Consider the following 18,939-nt stretch of genomic DNA (forward strand, 5'->3'; position numbering starts at 1 on the left):
AACATAACATCTTGTATTTGTTATTTAGAAAATCTCACCTGTTTTTGTCTTCTTTGTTTTAGCAACATCTATTATGTCTGTGTAGTACTTATCCGATTCTTCTATTTCCATTTCTTTTCTGCCAGTGCTTCTTATGTTGATGTTAACAATTTTGTACTCTGCAATTATTGAGTTGGGATTTGTTCCAATAGCTGACTTTTCACTATTACCTAGATGGCATGAAATTCTATCATGCTGAGTTGTCATGTTATATTGGTTGTCTAAATCCTGAATTGCCAGCCCATCCTCACTTGTTCAGTAGATACTTATTAACAAGGTGCACCATGAGATAGTGAAAATTGGACATTTGGCCAGAACCCCTGGTGGGTTTTCTTCATTCTTTAAAAGCCGAAGTGTTTTTGATGTGACAAAATAAATATTGGAATATACACAGTTAATTTTCAATATAGTAAATTCAGTATAGGATCCACATGTATATTTTGTTATAATGAGATTTTCCATACTTGATGACCTCTAGATAGCCCTCTAGGGTTCAGTTTAAGAGTCAGCTCTAGTAGAATCAGAAAAGCTGGTATGGTGGAGAGGCAGTTGAAGAAATTTATATGGTATAAGAAAAATTAATCTTTAAAGGTACCTGTGGCATAACTAAACAATTACACAATAACCACAGTAATTAACTTTAATGAAAGTATAAATATTTTAACTGAAAATAACACTACATCATCACTGTGTAGAAACAAGCATATCAATCAACAAGAATACAACATACATGCATCAATTGGTTTTCTAATTAAAAACAGTTGCCATGAGCCTGAAATTAATATTAATAAATAAACTATTTTTAATGTGTTACATAAAATGAGAATCTCTCAAATTTTTGGTTGAGAGAGACAATCATTTTAATTCAGGTTAGGCTGAGGTAACAGGGCTTCATCACTCTCTTTAAAAAAAGGCATTCATATTTAAAACTGCTTTTATGAAGATGATGAACTTCATCCCACTGGATACTGTGTTCAGCATCAATACTATGCTGTGCCCCACCAGACTTTTTAAGGTTTCAAGTATTGAATCTAATATTAATGTTGATTAATTATTTTTTTCACAGAATGGCCTGCCTGTCGATTTACAAGATAAGCTTCATGCTTGGGTTGCCTTTCTCAAAAAATGTCATGATACAAAAATTATTCCTATGTTTACTAGATTTAGAGACTATTTGGTCACCTGGAGTTCACTTAAGTTTTTCCTTGATACAGAACCTACTTTGATTGGCTAAAAAAGATTTAGCATCTAATATTCATCTATTTTAGATCTTGAAAGAAGGATTTCAGCTATTCTGGATATTGTTTTGTGTGTTTCCAAACAGTCTTTAACCTACTCTTATGGAAGACGTTTCTACAGATTCATACAAAAATATGAATCATTATATCATGAGCAAAAATTTACAGCTGACAACACTCCTACTAATAATTGAGTTATGAACATTTATGAACTCCAGTTGTCTGATTGCTGAAACCAGTGTTTTTTTTGTTTTTTTTTTATGTTGAGCCCATACACAAGAGGTTGGTAGATCAACCTATAGTACATTAGTACCGTGTGTGGGTTGGGAAAGAAGGTACTTGTTCACATTGGATTTGAATGACTGTGTATTGTATTCCTTAGGGAACACATCAAGGGGAAGACTTCCATAGTATAACAGTTGCAGAGATGAAGGAAGAGAAGAAGAAACTTGTCCTGTGGGTTTCAAGGTGCACTGTGTACGGATGTTGAGCAGCAGCTGCACGTGTTCCAACAAGCAATGTACTAAGAATTATTGATGCTATTTCGGATGAACATTTTCCATGTAAATATTTGTAGAAAACACATAGTGTAGAGACTGGTCATCTGTGCGAAAGGGGGGTGGGAGTTGTTAAGAGATGGGTCATTAATAAGTCTGATTGCTCTCCTCTGTATTGAGTCGAGCATTTTGAGGGAGCCTCACCCCATCGATGGCTAAATGCATTTGTGATTTGTATAAGATTGTGTTGGCTAAAGTGCATGATTTTGCTGTGGTACTAAATCCATTCTGTATCTTGATTTTTTTACATAACATTGAACACAACTTATCAGTACTTTCAAGTGAAGATGCTAATAAACTAATATTCAGTCTCCCAATTTAAAATTACTGCTTTACTCTCTCTTTAGAAGCAAATTACCTCCATGTAATTTATCTGGTACTGAAATCCATCCGTTGTTCTTTTCATTAAGAAAAAAGAACCATATATCTATTTCGAAAGCAGATAAAGGAAAAGCTGTAGTGGTAATGGATAAGGCTGACTAGGAGAGGAAGATAGGCTCCCTTTTACAGGATACCTTCATCTATCAAGAAATTAGTTCTAATTCTACAAAAACACAAATTAAACAATTAAATAAGTCCCTTACAGATGTTGCTAGCCTAGCTAGGATCAAAATACTTTGGATAAGTTCTGCACCCATTTTGGAAGGACTCTTTGTTTATATGGTCTCCCAAAAATTCATAAAAAAGTTGTCCACTGAGAGACCCATCATGAATTGTATTGACTCTCGCATCTATAGAATTGCTAAATTTCTTTAACATTTATTAACTGCCCATATAGGATGATCCAGATCATTCATCAAGTAATCAACATATTTTCTCGAAAAAATCAAGAATATTCAAATACAAGAGTCTGATATGTTTGCCAGCTTTAACATTGTTTCTCTATTTGCTAACATTCCATTATCTGATGCTATTAGTTTACTATATGATGATTTTCCTCCTGATGTGAGTTTTTGAATTCATTATGCAATCAGTATATTTCAGCTGAAAAAAAAATATCTGTAGACAGGTTGAAGGTACTGCCATGGATAGCCCTCTGTGTCTACCTCTGGCAAACTATTTTTTTAACCATCTTGGGGATACCTTGTTTTCATCCATTCATCCCCAACCCTCTCTTTGGTTTCCTTAAGTTGATGATGATTTTGCTATATGGCCTCATTCTGAAAATGAACTCACTTTCCTTCAACAAATTAATAGTCTTTATCCATGTATTCATTTCACCATGGAAAAGAAAATGTTGGTAGTTTACCATTCTTGGACATCCTTCTTACTTGCACAGCTTCCTGTACTTTGTCAACCAGCAATTATGGAAAATCTGCCTTTGTTGGCAGATACATTCATCCCCCTCCCCCACAAAAAAATTGGAAGATTCTCATTTGGTGTGAACATCAAAAATAGTTTAATATTATTTATTAATGTTAATTCTGGCTTGCAGCAACCATTTTTAGATGGTTGCTGTACTTTCATTAAAAATAATTATTGTTTATTGTGGTTATTGTGTAATTTGTTGTTTATAAGAGAAATTAGTTATAATACCAAATAACAGTATACAAAAGTGTTCAAACGACTTTTATCTTGTGGTTCTGAGCCAGAAATAAAACAGTTCATTGAAGACCAGAACAAGAGATGATAACAGGCAAATGAAAATCATTGAATTTGTATCATCAATGGCAGAATCATATTAAAAATGAAGATATTAGAAAGGATCTTCATTAACATTGTTCATCAATGTTAATGTGAGAAGAGCTAATCTAAGAGTTGGTATGGTCACTTATATAGAATGGAGAGTGGAAAGGTTAGCAAAACAGGTATTTGCACCAGGATTACCAGGGGAAAAAACTCAGAGGAAGAACAAGATTTACATGGATTGATGCAGTTAGTATTTCCTTAAAGATCGAACTTGGGGGGGGGGGGGGGGGGGGGGCAAACAATATTATAGACCTCTTAAATAACATTTCTTAGGGAAAAATTTATAAAATGTCTCTTATGATATTAAGGTAAAGTAGATACAGCTATTGACTTTCATCTGTTATTTGGTATTCATATTTGAAAAATTAGTCATTACTCATGAACAAAAAAGAATACAAACAAATAAGAGAAAAACGTGCAAGACCAGTATAGTTTATTTATTTATTCATATGGAGTTACCTCCCTTTTCTCCCCCGTCCACAATTGGGGTGAGTTGAGCCCCCTCATGGGGGTTTGAGTATTTATGGCTGTAGATCCGTGTGTTCATGTAGCCGGTTTGCCTGCTTGTGGGATGAAAAACCCCAGATAAACTGAGGGAAAAACCCTGCTGTCCATGCCAAAGAACGGCTAACTTGGCTATGGTTGAGGAAGATCCTTAAGCTTCTCATGTCTCCGACGGGAATTGAACCTAGGACACTCTTTCCCCAGGCATATGGTTGTAACAACAGTATAACCATGCAAGAGAAATTGGTGTGCATAAGAAACAAAGCACTCACACTGGAGTCTTTTCATTTAGGATCAAGGTAAAATAGAGAACCGGAATGAACAGAACTGCATTTTAATTGATTAGTAGGCTAGCCTATTACTTTAGCAACCTTGTAGATACCAAAAGGTATAGTTTGTGGTAGGAAATTGCTTTTATAATAGCTTTATTATTATTATTCAGGCCTCCATGGAGTCAAAAGACTCATCGTGGGAGGTCCTTCCTAAGAAACACAAAGTCTATCATACCACTCCTTAAACTCATTGACCGTTCTCGCTCTCACCACTCCATCAGGCAACGCATTCCATGGTTCAACCACCCTCCATGCAAAGAAACCACTCCTCACCCTCTTGCTCACAGATTTTTTTCGTAACTTCCAGGGATGGCCTCTTGTCATCACTCCTTCCCGCTGTTCAACCAAGCGAAAGAACTCCCCAGTGTCAACTCTGTAACCACCTCTCAACAGTTTAAAAGTCTCAATCATATCACCTCTCCTTCTTCTATCCACCAAACTCTGCAGTCCACATTCCCTTAGCTGATCCTCATTATTAACATTGTACAGTCCTGAAACCATCTCTGTTATCTGCCTTTGTACCCTTTCCAGTTAATTTATCCCCTTCAAATCCTGGGGACCAAATCTGAGAACAATAGTCTAAGTGTGGTCTGATCAGGGTCTTATACAACAGAATGATAACTCTTTTATCTCTGCGGGTCAATGTCCTTCTTATTATTGCAGCAATCCTCTGTGTTACCTTCACCACCTTTGCAATATGTCCTCTAAATTTCAGTTTTCTATCAATCATTAACCCCAGATCTCTTGTCTCCTCTACTTCCTCCAGTATAACTCCTCCCATTGAGTCTTCTATCTCTGCAGTCCACATTCCTTCAGCCGATCCTCATAACTATCATTGTACAGTCCTGAAACCATCTTTGTTATCTGCCTTTGTACCCTTTCCACAGTTAATTTATCCCCTTCAAATCCTGGGGACCAAATCTATAATAGTTTTGATCCTATAAAGCTTTGGTTTACCAGGAAACTTTTTTTAGGAATTTCTTGTAGTGAGTGAAATTCAGTGCCATTCTTTCAATGAACTGTATATACAGTTAATTGAGCCACATTGGGAATAGCATAAGTTGACCTAATACCCTAATTACACAAAATTGCATGTGAAGAATTTAAGAGGTGCATGCATGTACATGAAGCAAAATACAAGTTTTTCATTTATTGAGTAGCAAAATTTACTGACGTATAGATAAACTTAAATAACTGGCTTTAAGTAAAGTAGAATGTTTTCCATATAAAAATAATTTCATTTATATATGTGTTAAATATGCATGCTGTTTGATGATGTAGGAATTGTTTGAATGTTTTTTTTTTTTTTTTTTTTTTTTTTTTTTTTTTTTTTTTTGATAAAATAGCAACTGAACAAAATCAGTGCAGGTATCTAGTGTAGATGTTACATTGCCTTCCTGCATGAAATAGTCATAATCTAACAATAAATTTTCTAGCATCCTGAGTACTCACTCATTCAGTTTTGGGAGTGTCATCCTCATCACTTTCTTGTTTTTAATTAATAAATAATTTTTTAATCTGCTTAAAGTTAAGTTTACCATGAAGTTCTACATCATGTTTGTGCAGTTCACATGTTTCATTGTTGAATATACCGGTTCTGTTCTGTTGTTTAATTTGAGTCATGCTGTAAATGCCCTTGATACTAGGCAAAATTTTATACAAATAAAAATATATATGTAAATTAAGTCTGTTTCATAGATGAAATTGCAGTAATGTTGTCCTCAAAATCTTAATTTTCATTATATTATTATTGAAGACTATTGTCAATGGATACAAACTACTCTTCATAGTTTCTGAAGTGGTTTACTTCCAGAATGATGTCATTTACACTAATCATGGATATGCCAGATATGGTATATCCATGATTGAATGCTTAAAACTACAGTGAACAAAACGATTTTGAATGGCCTTGGAATTGTTTTGAATTTTCATTATATTATTGAAGATTATTACCAATGGATATAAACTACCCTTCATAGTTTCTGATGTGGTTTACTTCCAATATGATGTCATTATTATATCCATGATTAGTGTCATTTGCACTAATCATAGATATGCCATGTCTGGCATATCCATGATTGAATGCTTAAAACTACAGTGAGCAAAACAGTTTTCAATGGCCTTTGAATGTTGCTTATTCCTCACCAACTATTGGTAAACAGTATTGCATGTAACTTTTTGCACTCACCTCCTTACCATTTCTCAAGAACCAGTAAAAGTTTTCTCAATTTCTGTTGTAATTCTATGTCCCAACTCATAATCCACTTCTTAAATATTTTTGGTGGCATAGTGCTGCACATTGAGGCCTTGCCCCTTTTTTCTAATACCCGCATTTATCAGTTTATCATTTATCAGTTCTTGACATGCTTGGACAGCTTAACACTGTTACATGTTCCATTACTTTCTTTGATCCAAACAGTGCAACGTGTTTATAACACAGGGAACTATCTGATGTAGCACAGTAAAATAGCCCCATTTCATTACATTATAGATGTCATCAGCACTAAATTTTTGAAGTATGATTGCATAATTTTACTAAACTCCTAGTGATAGAGGTTATTGACTGGCTGGCCCAATTAAACAGCATTGTGTTCCAAATAAACGAAGCAAATTTATATGTTCTCATCTTGACATATTCTCATCTAGTTGTTGTTCTTCTAAACTTGTCCCAATAAAATGACTGCCGCTGTTAACAAGAATCTACTGACTATATTATTTTATTTGTGTCCAGATGATGCAAAATGTCTCTTGAAATTGTTATATATAATTATATGTTATATATATTATTGTCATATATTTTATATATTGTTATATGTTATTTATAGAAGTTCAGATTATTAGAAACTTAACCTTGTTACTGAATTATATTAAAAAATCAACCACTTTAGCATGTTTAAAATATAATGGCTATATTCAACTTTGGTATTGGATAGTTATAGTTTGGTTCCATAAATGTTGAAACCCTATTATGCACAATTAAATTTATAATAGTATTCATCCTAATTTGCACTAATTTGTTCTATCGCTATAATAAAACTGCTTATTCTAAGTATCTCCTATATAAGATACTGAAATACTTTTCCATTTTTCTTTTGTTAATATTCTTGGATTATGATACTACGGGCTTCAAATTTTTTTGATTGTTTTGCTTGACCTTGGTAAAAACATTAACCCAGTATTACTGTCACAGTATTGAGGAAAGAGGTTTTTGCATTTTAATTAGTCTCAGTTTTATGAAAATTAGAATTTGTTATATTTTGTAAACATTTTTCTTTTAAATGAATTATCACTTTAGAATACATGAAATATTTTGTTTGTGAATATACAACAAAATAGTGTTTCTTTAATTTACTGCTTATTATTTTAATATTCTGTAATTTACTTGGATTTCTTTTCCATGTTCACAATTTATCGTGAATGGTAAGTTACTGTTTAACACATTCATTTTTTAAAAAAATCGCACATTTTGATATTTATGTTGAAATTTATTTAGGTATTAACAACGTCCTTGTGCCAACTTTCTTTTAATATCTTTATCAGTAAAATTTGCTTAAGATGACTAGTTTATTCTTCTTTAGAGACTGCACAATGATATTGTCCTTCTATGGCAGTTATAGACCCCCCCCTCCCCCTTTTTTTTTTTTTTTTTTTTTTTTTTTTGAATATAGTAGAAATTCATTATAACTATTTTTCTCAGCACTTATGTACTGTTATAATGCCAATTGGTGAAAATACCTAATTCAAGTTTCTGGCTAAATCTTTAAAAAAAGTGTTTTATTTTTAGTTTTAATTTAAAAAAATTGTTTTATTTGTTTATTTATTTTGGGGACTGCTTGTAGCTTTTTCCCCCAGGCCCAGCATTGACTTGTGATGCCCCTGATTGTCACAGGAAACAGTTATAAAAAATGTTTTAGCACTGCAAAAACAAATACCAAATTTTTACATGGAATAAAATAAACCTTCTGAATTTTCTGAAGAGGATTTCTGCAGAAATGCTGCATTTTTATGTGGCAATGTCGAAACACAACTAGCTAAATATTTGTCTATAAAGCAAGACTAAAACAATATATCAAATGTGGTAGAACGTTCAAACATTTAGAAAGAAGTTGATTTTTTCAAAACTCTTCTTTCCAAACCTGTAGTTTCAGCCGAACATTTTCCTGAACTGGCAAAGGTAGTTGAAAAACAGTGCACTAATAAATTCATAAGAGACTGTGATATTAATGAATATAGATGTGTCTTGAACTCATTGATTAAATAATATGACAGATTTAAAGATTTCGAGAAACATGATCTCTTACTAAAACTGGCTTTCCGACTACATCTTGTTAATGTCTCTAGTATACCTGAAAATTTACAGATTGAGCGCCCAGAAGACAATACTCTGAAATCTCTTGACATCAAGTATGATGTCTTGTTTTCAGTGTGACCTACTGTTTTGAATCAACGTTTTCACACTCATGGTTAAAATTAAGACATGCTTGAGATCACAATTACAAACACTTACTTCAAAGATCAATTGAAGCTAAAGACAACAATGCTGAAACTAATTATATGCTTCTTATCCAGCAATAAACTATCTCAAATAAGTCAAGTTATGCACCACTTAGTTAAATATAGTAACATAAAGCTTATATTCCTAGAATATAATGAAATGTTATATTAGTTGTTCATATTTAGTTTGTGGAACTCCTGCATTATCTATGGTGTGAGTCTGTCAGTATTTGTTTCTCATCCATTTGGTTTTTCAGGGTTTTTGGAAATAACTAAAGCACTCCGGTATTTTTAATGTTTTGATACTGATATTCATACTATATGTATTTGATTTATTATATATGAAGTGTGCATCCTTATGAGGAATACATGAAGTGATATGCAGTCTTTCAATGGCTAAAGGTTCCCCACCTCTGGTTTAGATTCTTATATCAACAGTATTAGAAAGGAAAATTGGTCTTACATGATGCATGTATGCATAAAGATTCCTATCATTATAATCATTAAAAAAAAATGGAATCATAAAAACCATAGTACATTAGGCACATTCCTTGTTTATTATGTTGAAAGTTTTTCCACTTGGTTATACTATAAATTAAAGATGGCAAGAAATTATATTCTTGGTTTAATCTTTTATCCAATTGCAAACAAACAAAGATTTGCACATGAAGTAACTTCATGACTGGGCAACTCATATATAGAGGCTAATGACTTCACGTTGCTTGCCTTAGTATCCCATAATGCAAAGCACATATCCTCACAGACATGTATAATGCTATCCATTATGCGAAAGGTCACTACCCAGACTGGTTTCAACTTTTATTGGGGGCTCATCAGTGGGAGCCAGACCCAATAGTCATGTAAAGTTTGAAGTAATGCAGAAGTCATATTTCCATATACAAGTAGCCAAAAGGTGTCACCTTATTGTTAAAATACTCTGCATTAGAGATAGATGTTGAAAATTTTTCCACTTTGTTATACTATAAATTAAAGATGCCAAGAAATAGTATTCTTGGTTAAATCCTTTATCCAAGTGTAAGCAAACAAAGTTTTGGGTGAAGTCATTTCATGACTGGGCTATTTGTATATAGGGGCTAATGACTTCACATCAACATACTTATACTTGGATAAAGGATGATACCAAGAATATAAGGCAGACTGCAGACAAGACTATACAAAAGAACAAACAAGTAGATTATTATGTCTATACACAAATGCTTGGAGTATTATTATTATTATTATCCCAGACAACTCCAAGGAGTCGACAGACTCATCGAGGGAGGCCCTAACATCATGTCAAGAACAACTATTCGACATTCACACAGTATCTATCATACCTTTCCTTGAACTCATTCACAGTCGTAGCACCCACAACAGACTCTGGCAGCTTATTCCACTCATTCACCACTCTCCAAGTAAAAAAACCTAGCTCTAACACCCTTGTTAACCACATTCTTATCCAGCTTCCATGCATGGCCCCTAGTCCTCCCACCACCAGTCCTATTTTCGAAAATATCTTCTGGATTAATCTTATAGAAACCCTTCAGTAATTTGAATGTCTCAATCATATCACTCCTTTTCCACCTATCAACCAATTTTTGCAACCCACAAATCTTCAACCTATTCTCATAAGGTTCATTCCACAGACCTGCTATCATCTTGGTCACTCGTCTCTGGATCCTCTCCACTTCCTCCCCATCACAAAGAAAACCTGGCGCCCATAACTGGGCACAGTAGTCCAGATGGGGTCTTATCAAGGCTCGATACAGAGGAACAATAACTTGTTTGTCTCTGCATGTTAAAGTATTTTTCAGAAGCCAAGTGATTTGATGAGCTGATTTAGCCACTTTTGCAATGTGCCCCCTAAACTTCAATTCCCTATCCACCAACACTCCCAAATCCCTGGCCTCGTCAATCTCCTGGAGTACGGTTCCACCAATGCGATATACTGCTGCTATTCTTTTCACCCCAAAATGCATAACCTTACACTTTGCCGCATTAAATTGACATCCATTTTTCCTAGCCCAGTCCTTCAAACTATCCAAATCATCCTGTGCATTCACAATTGCCCTACCCAACTTTGCATCATCAGCAAACAAGTGAACACTTCCTCTCAGATCCTTTCCTATATCATTGATGAACAAATTGAAAAGTAGTGGTCCAAGAACAGAACCCTGCGGCACATCACTAGTCACAAGCCGTCTTTTAGACTCAACTCCTGAATAAACCACTCTCTGGTATCTCACCAACCCTATATCCATCCCCATCTGCTCCAGTTTACTGATTAGGGTTCCACGTGGTATCCTGTCAAAGACCTTGGCAAGGTCCAGTAGAATCACTGTAAACCCATTACCCTTATCCAGTTCAGCCATAACTGTGTTATAAAACTTGAGCAAGTTACTGAGGCATGATCTACCCTTCACAAAGCCATGTTGTCCCCCATACAATATCCCATTTTCAACTATCCAATCCTGTATTCTTTTCTTGAATAATTTCTCCAAGACCTTGACAACGATTCCTGATATGTTAATCAGTGGGTAATTTACAACAGCAGTCTTGGAACCTTCTTTATGCAGTGGAACTATTTTCCTCTCTTTCCACCCCCTCGGGATTAACCCAGACCCGAGACTCAAATTAAACAAAATGATCAAGGGTACTGACAATTCTTTAGCCGCTTCTCGTATGACACGAGCTGGTATATCATCCAAGGCACTGAACCAATCAAACTCCTAAGCTTGTCATACTTTCCAGCCCGATAATTCCACATGTACCCTGTCTTAATTGTAAATTCCACACCTTTAGCCACCTCCCAAGTCAGGACCCTATGATCACTCTCACCAATTGGTGGCAATGTGGTCATATTTGTTACAGCCAAATCCTCAGATGTAATTACTAGGTCAAACACTCTCTGACCCCTAGTATTTTCCATTACATGCTGTCGCAGATAGTTATCCCTTAATAACCGCATAAAATCCAATTCCTTCCTCCCGTGTGTCCTCTCCTCACTCCAATCAATGCGACCATAGTTGAAATCTCCCATAACAATTACCCTCCTTCCACTCATTTCTTCTATTTGCTTATGCATACTATCTCCACCATCTATTCCATCACCTGGTGTCTATAGCAGCACCCAACTGTATATTTTATTCTGTTAGCCACAATCTCACACCAAATAGCCTCAAATGTGCTCTTTTCTCTATCCTGCAATTCAACTTCTATTCTCCTTGGCTGCAGCTCATCAGCTATCATCAACAATACTCCTCTCCCCATTTTATTCTCCCTGTCATTCCTGAACACACTATACCCATCACATTCAATCCCACTAGCTATATCATCTACAGTCAGCCATGATTCACTAATGCCAATAACCTGTGGTCTGGAAGTGCCAACCATTGCCAAAAACTCTTCCTTCTTGTTCCTAATACTCCTAGCATTAGCGTACATGAATTTAAGACCCCTATTAGTCCCATCCCTACCTTGATGCCTTATATTAACTATCCCATTCTGATTTTTTGTCCTTATTCTTTCGGGCATATTATATACTCATTCATACATTCAACTGCCTCCCTAAGGTCTGTATATCTACTTCCCCCCCCCTTAATAAATCTAGTTTCCCTGATTTTGCACATCCACTACATTCAGCAACACTTTTTCAAGTCTCCTTACATCGTATCCATTCAAATGCAAGCCATCCATCTTATATATATCCTTTCACCCATCGAATTTACTCCACACATCCACAAATTCCACACCACTCGTCATACATAACCCACGCATAAAGTCATTTGCAATTATGGCCCTCCTTCACTTAAACACTTCACTGTCATACTGTGGCAAAAGACTAATCATCCTAACTCTCTCACTCTTTTCTTTTGCTCAATATGCTGACTAATGATATCTGGTGACCTGAATCACCAGTTAGAGTTGAGACCTATGATTGTAGTACTACTATTACTAACAATATTTCACGTGGCAGTGAGTTTGAATCCATCTGGTGTGAGGTGGAATCTAACAAGATCAATTACATAGTGGGATGTTGTTCCAACCTTGTGGATCAGTTACTAGTGATGAAGAAATGCATCACCAAATAGAAAAGATGATTGCAAAAAGAGTAATCATAATGGGAGACTTTAATTATCCAAATATTGATTGAGTAGCAGTAGAATCTCATGAGAAGAATGAAAATGCATTTATTGAACTGTTGTGGAACAAATTCTTCAAGCAGCATGTGACAGAAGGAACTCAAAGTCAAAGAGTGTTAGATTTGATTATAGTGTCAGAGGGTGTTTCAATTAAAGATGCAACTATTCTGCCTCCAGTTGGGGACAGTGATCATACAGCACTCACTTCGGAAGTGGTTAAGTTTATGAATTTCCATTCTGGAATGGTTACATGCTGAACTATGAAGCAGGAAATTATAACCAACTGAAAAGTATACTGAGTTCAGTGGAATGGGATCAATTGCTGGATGGAAAGAATATCAACAGTGCATGGGAAGCATTTAAACAATACTTAAATGATGCAATATCAGAATGTGCGCCGAGAGTTTGAAAATTAAATAGAGTAGGAGTCAATTGGATGTGTAATCTTGTTAAACAGGAGATTCGTAAGAAAAGGGCAATGTGGAAGGAATACTTTGTGCATAAGGATGATGTCAGTTATGAACGTTGTAAGCAGCAGGCTAGAATAGTCACAAGTGTTGTACGGAAAGCAAAGTCTGAGTGTGAAAAGAAACTAGCTTTGTGTGCTAAAGACAGCCCACAAGAATTCTATCGACATGCTGTAAGTTAAAGAAAGGATAAATATGAAAGGATAACTCTTCTAAATCCAGATGGCTTGAGGGTTACAGATGCAGAAGAAGTTCTTCAGCTAATGAGTGCCCATTTTGTTAAAAGCTATCAACCTAGTGTATGCAACATTGAGCTCACTACTACCTCTTCACTGGATGAAAAAACACAGGTGTGTGAGGATGAGGTATTAGAGTTGTTGAACAAATTGAATAAGAATTCAGGAATTGGGACTGATGGGATATCAGCATGTGTGCTAAAAGAGTGTTCAGCTGAACTGGCTATTTTTTAGACCAAGCTCTTTAATATAAGTCTCAGAACAGGGAAGATCCCACAGGAATGGAAGGAATGCATGGTAATTCCATTGCACAAGGGTGGTGCAAAGACCGATGTATCCAACTATCGACCAGTTAGTATCTCAGGAATGATGGTGAAGATTTGGGGAAAATTGGTTAGAACTTGCATTCAGAAATGGTTTGACAGTGATCTCTACCTTGCAATGAACAACATGGGTTTACTAAGGGAAGGTCATGTTTTAGCAACTTGCTCACATTCTATAACAATGTTACCATTGAATATACAAGAGGAATGGATACACCATAATAGTTTTGGATTTTGCTAAGGCTTTTGACAGAATACAGCATGATAGACTCTTGCATAAATTGGAGAAAATGGTTTGGATTATAGAATATTAGCATGGATAAGAGGATGGCTGACTGACATATCAAAAAGTGGTATACGGGGGGATGTGAGTCTGCAAGATTTAAGGTGTACCACAAGAATCAGTGTTTGTTCCACTGTTATTCAATCTGTGCATTAATGATAATTGAGAAGGATTTGACAAGCGACATTCAGCTATTTGTGAATGATGGAAAGATAGGTAGGGTAATCAGGAATGCTATTGATATGCAGTACTTGCAGAATGATTTGAATAGGTTGGAATTATGGACATGGGAAAATGGATGTCAGTAAATGTAAAGTCGTTCACTTTGACGTGATTAGATATCCAATGTCATATTATATTGATAGGATTATGCTAGAAGAAACTGATGAGGCTAAAGATCTTGGAGTGTTAGTAGATAGGAAGTTGAAGTTCAGGGACCATGTAGCAAAGATTGTAAAGATAATATGAATGCTGAAACAAACATTCACATGTAAAGATAAGGATGTTATTTTGCCTCTTTACAAGGCTTTGATAAGACCTCACTTGAACTATTGTGTGTGTGCGTGCGTGCGTGCAGGTCTGGTCTCCTGGTTTCAGTTGTGTAATATACTGTAGTGTCCTGGAAAGTGTTAAAAATGATATCAAAATTATGGAATACAGATTATGAAGAGAGATTGAGAATTTGTAGAATGCAGACACTAGCAAACAGGAGAAAGAAGGGTGATATGATTGAGACTTACAAACTTCTGAAAGGTTCATACAGGATTTCAATTGATGGAATTTTTCAATTTATGGGGGGTGGGGAAAGGACAAAAGGGCATCCTTGGAATCAGAAAATGAAGGCTGCTAAGAAGGGGTTAGGACTAGATTTTTCTCTCAGAGGGTGGTGCGTGATTGGAATGGATTACCATTGGATATAGTGCGTGCAAGCAGTGCTAATGAATTCAAGAATAAGTACGATAGCTGGAGTGTGTAGTATGTGGCCTCTCTCGATGAGTCTCTGACTCCCTGAAGGTCTGTCTTAATAATAATAATAAAAATTTCTTCGCATCTGTAAGTTATAGTATAACCAAGTGAAAAAACATTCAACATCAATCTCTAATCCAGAGTAATGAGATACAGGTGGATTGATTTTCCGCGTGGTTAGCCTAGTGGCTTTGCGCTTCGCAACCATATGCCTGGGGACGGAGTGTCCTAGGTTTGATTCCCGTCGCCGGCGTGAGGAGCTAAAGGATCTTCCTGAGCCATAGCCAAGTTAGCCGGTCTTGGGCGTGGGCAGTAGGGTTTTTTGCCACCAGTTTATCTGGGGTTTTTCATCCTGCAAGCAGGCAAACCGACCCCGTGAACACACAGGGATACAGCCAGTAATACTTAGAGGCATAGGGGGTGACCATCCTATCCTCGTACTTCGGTTACGAATTCCAAGCATGCTTGGGTGGTTGTGTGCCTTAAAGGCCTGTTAAAGCCATAGGGATAGGATAGATTGGATTGATACGGTACAAAGTGCTTAGACAATAGAAACATAAGATCTGATAATGTTGGAGTCATGACAAGTAACAGACTGATTTGGAGGAAAATTGTAGATAGCAAGTTAGTAATGATGTAAATTTTTCATGTAGTACTATCATATCCTGTACACCCCTTGAGGGTACATGTCAGGAATTTGATGATGCTGCTGTGACACACCTCTTGGCTACTTGTATATGGAAATATGACTTATGCATTACTTTAACCTTAGTATCACTTTGGGCCTGGCTCGCACTGATGAGACTTCAATAAAGGTCGAAACTGCCCAGTCTTGATGTTACTTCATGTGCAAACTTTGTTTATTTACACTTGGATAAAGGATTAAACCAATAATATAATTTCTTGGCCTTGTTTATTATATATCCACCCCCTGATTACCCAACAAGATTCATTCTATACACTTAGTCATATGATCTTTGGAAATGAAAACTTGTAAACAAAGAATTGAATAATACTTTATTAATGCAGACTACTTCATTCTGAAACTAATAAGCAGTTTCTAGATGTTTAAGTAGTAATTTGATCTGCTTGTAGAGTTTGTTTCTGCAGACCTTTTAGTCTGAGTGAATGACGGAATCAAACAGTTTGACTGTACGCCCACTTAAGACACGAGCTAGGAATTTGTCAGGCAGTAAGTAGCATCATCAACACCAGTCAACTATAAGACTGAGAAGAACACCTTTGTGGATTTTTGATAAACCATAGAAATGTGAGGTCTTCCAAAATGAGTGTTTTGAGATTAGCCTTAATCCACCTGGTTGAGTTATCAAGAATAAAAAATTCAATTTGATAAGTTGGTTGTTAATAAGGTTATGGTCATTCTCTTGGTACATAGTTCTATCACATACAAGAAGGGGCATTTTCCTTTTATAATCATAAATGTTTCCAACCACAACAGCTCTTCCTTTTTGTTTTCTTTCTGTATAAGTTGCACAATGCCACAGTTGAAAAATTATTTAAGATTAATTACAAATATTTTGATTCATGTATTATGGATTATCATAAGTATAATATATTTGGAAATTAAAAGATTAAACAATAAAGGTATACAGTGAATGAAATATTTCCTTATTTGCAGTCACGAGACAGCAAGGTAAAAACCAATACTAGGATCATATAAATTAAAGATGCCAAGAAATTATATTCTTAGTTTCATCCTTTATTCAAGTGTAAGCAAAGTTTGCACGTGAAGTCACTTTACAACTGATCTACTTGTATATAGACGCTGATAAGTTCACATCAATTGCCTTAGTATCCTATAATGCATAGCATTGTGGGATACTAATGGTCACTGTATGTATGGATATGTGTGTTGCATTATGGGATACTAAGGCAATTGATGTGAAGTCATCAGCCTCTATATACAAGTAGCCCAGTCATGAAGTGACTTCATGTGCAAACTTCTTTTGCTCACACTTGGATAAACGACGAAACTAGGAATATAATTTCTTGGCATCTTTAATTTATAGTATAATCAAGTGAAAAAAACTTTAAACTCTGTTAGCACCCTCTTTTCTGTATTGTTTTTCGCACGATCCATAGCTTACATCGCCCTTAGGTTGATCCCCTTGCTATTAGGTGTTGTTTTCGAGGAAAAGCGCTTATTTCAGCCTTCGGCGTTACGACAGGTACTTGAGGCTTAAATGTGACCGTCGATCCTATTAGTCATTTCTTACCTAACGGCTTACGATTTTATGATAATTTGATAATACGTAAATTAAGCCATTATTCTTTTACATGAAATGCTAATCTGACATTATTCTTGATTTTTAGCTTTCCGTTTTACAATAAATAAATTCCAATATATTACTCGTACTGATACATACTTTCATATACAACAACTTAGGTGTTTCTCACCTTCTGCTGGTAAGCAGGTAATATGCAAATTTCTTTGTAATTTTGTAAAGCTTGCATGTTAGATCCTGAATGAATAACTTGTCAAGAAGTTCTCCATTCTGTATCTAACAAAGGTCCCCTCTTTAATGAAAACAAAATTTTTTTCTAACAGATGTCCCTCTTTCATTTTCTTTGCTTTCCTCAGTTCTCTGGGATTTGACCTTTCCATTATGTCTGGGCCTTAATGAGTATCTTGGTGAGGGGTTTTGCAGTGTTTCTCCGCATTGAGACTCCTACTTCTTCCTTTGATCTCCTCAACGGTGTTATCCCCACGATTTTTGTCTAAAGTTTCTCTGTACCTGACCTGTCTATGAATATATTCCTCTGAGAAGTTCTGTTCCTCCTCTCCGTTGTTGCCTTCTCTTTTGAGTGAGTGTGTCCGGTGTTACGTCTTAACTTTCTTTTCTCGGAAGCTTCTTCCTTCTGTTAGCTTCCCTCATTTTCCCCAGATGTTTTCTAGTGAGTCTCCTAAACAAACTATCCTATCAGATCTATTCTTTTACAATTTCAGACGGTCCGAGTGGACGGTCATAGTTTTTCCTGGATGTGTTGTTTCTCTATTCCTATCTTCTTTTCTAATCTCTGTCCATTTTACACATTCATCACTAATAGATAATACATAAAATGAAGATTTGTACGTTACCTTGTTAGACGATTTCTCGATCCTTTCATCTGTTCTTTTTTATGGATTATCCCTCTGTACGGTGATCTGCTGCCATGTCGAGTCACATGCTCGTCCTGAATTAGCCTCTTGTTTCTTCTGGGCTTACAAACTTTTCACATCGCTGCTTTTAACACAATTTACCTTCAAAGGGAATCCTTTGCTGCTTTCTCATTGGTTAGAACCAGACTGATGGCCAAAACTCGAAACACCGCCATCATCTCATGCTAAACTTCTTCGATTTACGCCACTCAGCAACTGGAAACACGTTGCCGCTATGCCGTCTTCAGGCGTCTTATCGGATATCAGCCATGCTGACCCGCTTTGGAACTACGAGCTAGAAACCCACATGGAGGGCACACGCGACCAGGGAACACCACAAGAACCAAAATCAGATACGTAAAAGGAGAGACAAAAAAAGAGAGTCTCAAGCCATGTGAGTTCGTTTTTAAACTCTTCTATAGTACCCTCTTCCATACTCCAAGCTTGTCTACGACGCTTTCCTATTTGCTGTCATTGAATGATGTCACCTCCTCGCTGAACGAGGATCT

General features: G+C 35.9%; 1 protein-coding gene across 2 annotated transcripts in view; it reads left to right on the top strand.

Moving 5' to 3' along the window:
- LOC150092369 (mitoferrin-1-like) overlaps positions 1–18,939 on the top strand; it is a 140,825-nt gene that overhangs the window by 90,391 nt on the left and 31,495 nt on the right. The window contains exon 5 of one of the 2 annotated variants that reach the window (XR_016550570.1): positions 7,785–7,852. The exons of the other annotated variant lie outside the window; for it this stretch is intronic. The gene's annotated coding sequence lies outside the window, so the exon portion shown is untranslated. The remainder of the gene's footprint in view (positions 1–7,784; positions 7,853–18,939) is intronic. 2 annotated transcript variants of the gene reach the window in all.

This window comes from Typopeltis vanoorti, chromosome 26 (assembly GCF_054136105.1).
Source record: "Typopeltis vanoorti isolate ZY-2024b chromosome 26, IOZ_Tvanoo_1.0, whole genome shotgun sequence".
Lineage (NCBI taxonomy): Eukaryota > Metazoa > Arthropoda > Arachnida > Uropygi > Thelyphonidae > Typopeltis > Typopeltis vanoorti.